Below are 5,988 nucleotides of genomic sequence, written 5' to 3' on the forward strand. Positions count from 1 at the left end.
AAAATGCTCTGCTTTTCTGACATCTGAAAATACTCAACAGGAGAGATGGGGGGGAGCTGTGAAAAAAACTAAAGCTCTCTTACAATGCCTTCACCCTTCCCGTTCCTTAGCACCGGCGCTGCAGACGCTGACCAGCCCTTCTGCCTTGGCACTGGTTTCAGAGGACAAAGTTAAACACCAGGACTGGTCCCTGCCCCCACCCACTGCTGCAGAGTGGGGCTGGCTGGTCAAGAGCCCGTGGGCAGATGCCCTGCTCTTCATCACCCACACGGCCAGCACCAAGCAGGGCTGCAGCCACACAGCTGCAGGAAGGTCTCCGAGAAAAGAGAGGGATGTCTGTGTGTGACGGGGGGATGGTCTGTGGGAAATGGCTTTGATTTTGCTTGCAGAAGTCTCCCCTAAATTATCGCTGTCTTTTTCTCCTGTGACAGGACCATATGCCCGGAGGCAGCAGATGTCCAACAGCAGCTCCATCACCCAGTTCCTCCTCCTGGCATTGGCAGACACGCGGGAGCTGCAGCTCTTGCACTTCTGGCTCTCCCTGGGCATCTACCTGGCTGCCCTCATGGCCAACGGACTCATCATCACTGCTGTAGTATGTGACCACCACCTGCACACCCCCATGTACTTCTTCCTCCTCAACCTCTCCCTCCTCGACCTGGGCTCCATCTCCACCACTCTCCCCAAAGCCATGGCCAACTCCCTCTGGGACACCAGGGACATCTCCTACTCAGGATGTGCTGCACAGCTCTTCCTGATTGTCTTTTTCCTTTCAGCAGAGTGTTCTCTCCTCACCGTCATGGCCTATGACCGCTACGTGGCCATCTGCCAGCCCCTGCACTACGGGACCCTGCTGGGCAGCAGAGCTTGTGTCCACATGGCAGCAGCTGCCTGGGCCAGTGGGTTTCTCAACTCCCTCCTACAGACAGCAAATACTTTTTCACTGCCGCTCTGCCACGGCAATGCCCTGGGACAGGTCTTCTGTGAAATCCCACAGATCCTCAAGCTCTCCTGCTCACACACCTACCTCAGGGAAGTGGGGCTTATTGTGTCTAGTGTCTTAGTAGTGTTTGGGTGTTTGTTTTCATTATTCTGTCTTACATGCAGATCTTCAGGGCTGTGCTGAGGATCCCCTCTGAGCAGGGACGGCACAAAGCCTTTTCCACGTGCCTCCCTCACCTGGCCGTGATCTCCCTCTTTCTCAGCACTGGCATGTTTGCCCACCTGAAGCCCCCCTCCATCTCCTCCCCATCCCTGGACCTGGTGGTGTCAGTTCTGTACTCGGTGGTGCCTCCAGCACTGAACCCCCTCATCTACAGCATGAGGAACCAGGAGCTGAAGGGTGCAATGTGCAAACTGATAACTGGATGTTCTTCTGAAGGAATAAAATTATGAATAACATTTATAATGTAGTTCATCACAGACCCTGACTGTCTTCTGAATTTGTTGTAGTTGCTCATGGTATTTCATTTCTGACAAAGGTATCGTCCCCATTCTAATTCCTTCTGTGATTTTCTTTTCTGAAGGTGCCCTGCTCTCTCCTCATCTAACAAAGCCAAAGGGCCATTAGGCAACTTTATTTTTGCTGGGATTCTTCCTTCCAAGGCCTTTCTGGAGCTGCAGGGACTGTTCCTGTGTCCACAGACGGAGGGGAAAAGGTTCCTGGCATGGCAGCAGTACCAGGGAACACCAGCCCTTGGCTCTCCAGTGCTGTCCTCCTTCCACTTCCACACTCTCCTTCTGACCCCATGCCTTGGTGTAAGGCCTGAGTGCTCTGGCAGCTTGGTCACCGCCGTGCTGCGTGGCAGTCCTGTGAGCGCAGGCAGGGGCAGGCAACGGGCACTCTGTGACGGTGCTGGCCTCCATAATATGTTCTGGATTTGTGGAGACCACCTGAATGCAGCACTGCAACGTGCTTCCTTGAACCGAGGTCCCCGTGCCCGTTGCTCATGACGAGGGCCATCTCCGCGAGGTGCCGAGCAGGGTGCGACACCCCCGGGCTGAGGTGCTGCCAGCCTCTGGCAGGGGCAGCAGGAGGCCAGGCAGTCACTGTGCCTGCTGCAGTGCTCTGCCTCCGCACGTGCCAGGGACGGGCTCGTGCCTCTGAGCACCCCTGTGCGCGTGAGGCTGGGGTTCAACCACGGCAGCAGTGCATGAGGCCAGCTGAGGTGGGGACACCTCCCAGCGCCTGGCCGTTCCTGTGTGTGACTGCAGGAACAAAGGCCACTGTCCCAGGGAGATTCATCTCACCCGCCTTGGGCAGGCTCATTGCAAGTGCCTCGGTCTGATCACGGCACCCTTTCTGGATGGTGCCCTCAAATGTGTCCGAGCAATCAGGGAGGTTCTGGGGTCCTGGGAAACGGCAGACATCCAGCCTTTGTTCAGGAAAAGCAAGAAGGACAACTGGGAGAAATACAGGCTGGTCATCCTCACCGTAGTGTCTGGGGAAATGACGGTGGAAATACTCCTGCAGCCATTTCCAGGTAACTGTGGGACATCAAAGGGGTTGCTGCACCCATACGTATTGAGGCAAGAAGGGGATGGTTTGTACCTGGACCTTTGCAAGGGTTTTGACTTTTTCTCCTGCACTTTCTGTATAGGCAGATGGGTGACTTCTGGAGTGAAGAAATGGAGGATACTGTGGGGGGAAGTTGGCTGGGGGCTTGTGGCTATCTCTCGAGCTAGCTCAACAGCGTCAGGGAGCGAAACCCGACCTTGGGAGAGAGACACAGTTATGCCTGTTGGAAGGAAGCCATGGGAGCAAGAGGAGAAACTTGAAGATAGGGAGTGGTCTGCAGAGCTTGTAGCCTTGTAGATAAAGGGAGTTGCTGAGCTGCTGTGTCTGTAATAAAAAAAGAGCCCAGAGTGGAAAATTGCTGAGCACAATTAAAGGCTGACACGTCCGCCCCCTGCAAAGGTATAAAAGGCTTGCTTGATTATTGATTAATAAAGTGTCTTCGAGGTGTCTTTGAGTGTCTTCGTGCCTTCGATCCTCTTCCAGAGTCGGTGCATCATACGCCACAGGGGCTCAAGACCAAATGTCACCAGTGGTCAAGTCCTCCTGGTGGCCACTGACTAGTGGCATCTTCCAGTGCAAGCAGTTGGGCCAACTGTGTTGAATGTCTTTATTGTCTCCCAGTACAAGTTGACAAAGTGGCTTTCCAGACCCTTCTGTGGATGATGCCAAAGTGGGCAGAGCCCTTGAGAGATGCCAACCAGTTCACCCTGCCTTGAGCAGGACAGCTGGACAAGGGCATTACAGGGGCCTCTCCCAACCTGAGATATTCTAGGACTCATTGACTCACTTCCCTGGAGAGCTCAGCTGGGATGGGATAGCAGGGGGAAGAAGGGAAAACAGAGGCGCAGAAGCAGAGACGATACATGGTCCAGTAGAAACAAAGCAGTTCCCCTGAGGACTGTTCTTCCACCCAAATGGTAGGTAGGAAATCCATGAGATAAATTGGCTGAGAGAAGCTTCCCTTCATCTGCTGGGTGCTGGGCCACGGGGAGGGTGACGGCTGAGGACGGTATCTCGTGGTCAGTTGTGTCTCAGGGACTCACATTCCAGCAGGAAGCCAATGGCTGTGACGGGGGCAGTGAGGCCAGTTCTGCCTGCGGAGGGGACAGGCCACCAGCAGCAATGTGCCTGGGAAAGGGGCGGTGAGGTCACCTCTGCCTGACACAGCGCGTAGGGCAGCCCCTGACTCATGGCTGGGACACGTGCTGTTAAGCTCCATCTGCCCGTGTCTCGGGCAGGCCAGCAGAACCAAGGGGCTTCTTTCTTGCTTGTCACGTCGCTGCTGCCTGAGGACATGACTGCACCGCAGCAGGCACACGGCTTGCTCGTGTCTATGCGAGAAGCTGAAAGGCTCGCAGCCTTGGAAGAGCGCGGTGAGGCCGTGGCATGGTCAGGGGAAAGGCCACAAGGAGGGTGACGGGTCGGGATGCCCGCCTGAAGGGTGGTTTCCCAGGTGGTGGAGCTTTCCTTGGAGGTAGGGAAGAGCAGGAGGGAGAAGCACTGCCACCCAGTGCAGCTGGGAAAGTGGAGACTGGAGGTCAGGAGGAGGAAATGTCACTCAGGGGCTTGTGCCGTGGTGGGAGACGTCGTCCAGAAGGAGTATGAGATCAGTCCATGTCTGTGTTTGCAGGCACAGCGTGTGAGGGTGGGCAGACATCAGTGCATGTGTGGCAAGGGCAGGGTGAGAGCACGGTGGGGAAGCCAGATGGGTGCCTGCGGCCTGCCGGGGAAAAGCAGCAGCCGTGGGACAGCGTAGGACAACGTGAGATGGAAGGCAAAGGGCACGGGCAAGGCTGGAAGTCACCAAGAGAACCCAAGGGTTGTCCCCTTGCGTACGGCCATTGTCTCTGCCGTACAGAGTGCAGTTTATGGCATCTGCAGTGTCCTTGGCCATCTCTTCCTTTCCTGTGGATCTCTTTGTCACTGCCTTCCCCAGTTCAGCAGCCCCTCGCCAAGGAATAAACCACCCAGCAAAAGAGTGAAACCCAGTGGGTCTCTCTGGAAGGGGTGGTTGATTCTGCCTGTATCTCCGCAGGTAAGTTGTTCCCCACCGACTGTTCTCCAGTGTCTCAGTCAGTCATATCAGGAAAAATCCCTCCCCGTGTACATCTACCCAGCCATCTTGGTGGTAACGCTTTTTGTGCTACATGGCACATATCCAGCACCACCCAGTGCCCAGTGGAACGTTCCAGTACCTACTGCTAGTTAGTTCTGACAGCTTCATGAAATGCATTGGGCAATCACAATGTGGGTAGGGCCCCACAAAGACCAGAGTTCCATTTTGGTGTGTCTCGGCTTCATTTTAGTAACACACTTCACACTGAGTGTGGATTCAGTGTTGCCCAGGTCTGGAGGTCAGTCTCGTTCCAGTGAGTGTATTTTGGTCTTAGCCACAGTTACTCCCACTAGTCCCCAATGGGATGGGGATACCAGCTACAGGCATTCCTGCATGAGGACATTCAGGGAAATGGGTACCTACCCAACAATCACTCCTCCTAACAGCATTTATCGATTCTTCAACAATTTTCAAATGAGTATTCCGTGTCCATGACTCCTCCTGATCCCACCCAAGCTGAGGATTTAGCATACCACATCACAGGCCAAATTCTATACATCTGTAAAACATGTTTCAACATATATCTACAAAGGAGAGGCAAGTAGAAGACTCCAGCTTCCCTGTAGACAGCCCAGTCTTATCTGGGGTCGCATTTCAGTCATTCACTTACATGCTGTCTGGCAATAATGCAAGATACCGAACCTAGAACTTCATGATTCTGGAGGTAGTTTCAAGCATAAAGGTTTTTCTTGCTTGACAGTCCATTCTGGTGATGTGGCTGCTTAAACCCTGCTATGGCACGTCCATGGAGTGACTCCTTCAGGCTTGACAGCAGCGTAGGTGCTGAGCAAAATCTGGAAAGGTCCTTTCACTTCTCTTCAACGGTTCATCCAACCACGTTCTAAGATACACACAATCTCCGGGTCGGTAGTGATGTACAGGCACGTCCAGGGACAGATCTGCGCTCACAGTGACGTACCTCTGGAGAGAGGACAGGACCTTTCCTAGAGACTGAACATACTCTTTTAAGCCATGTTTCCCTTCTATTATTTTGGGATTCACTCCCATTTCTGTCACCTGGCAAGGTTTACCATGTATCCTTTCCAAAGGACTAACTCTCTCCTTCCGTTTACGCTGGATCCTGTATCTGTAGCAATGCTGAGGGAAAAGCATCTGACTGCTCTCTCTGAGGTTCTTGGCAGATTTTACTCATCTGTCCTTTCAGGCTTTGCTTCATTCTTTCTACTTTCCCGCTTGATTGAGGTCTCCATGGAGTGTGGAGATCCCATTTTACCCCTCCTAGTTTAGCTAAAAGGTGAAGGGCTTCTACTACCAAGTGTGGACCCCTGCCCAAAGAAAGTCCTATGGGTACCCCAAATCTCAGTATAATCTCTGAACTTACACTTATGATATT

The 5,988-nt window shown here is 53.5% G+C and overlaps 1 pseudogene; it reads left to right on the plus strand.

The window, feature by feature from the left end:
- The first annotated feature begins 422 nt into the window (after window positions 1-422).
- On the plus strand, window positions 423-1,395 carry LOC119141970 (annotated as a pseudogene).
- Window positions 1,396-5,988: the final 4,593 nt, after the last annotated feature.

The sequence above is a fragment of the Falco rusticolus genome, unplaced genomic scaffold (assembly GCF_015220075.1).
Source record: "Falco rusticolus isolate bFalRus1 unplaced genomic scaffold, bFalRus1.pri scaffold_119_arrow_ctg1, whole genome shotgun sequence".
Taxonomy (NCBI): Eukaryota; Metazoa; Chordata; class Aves; order Falconiformes; family Falconidae; genus Falco; species Falco rusticolus.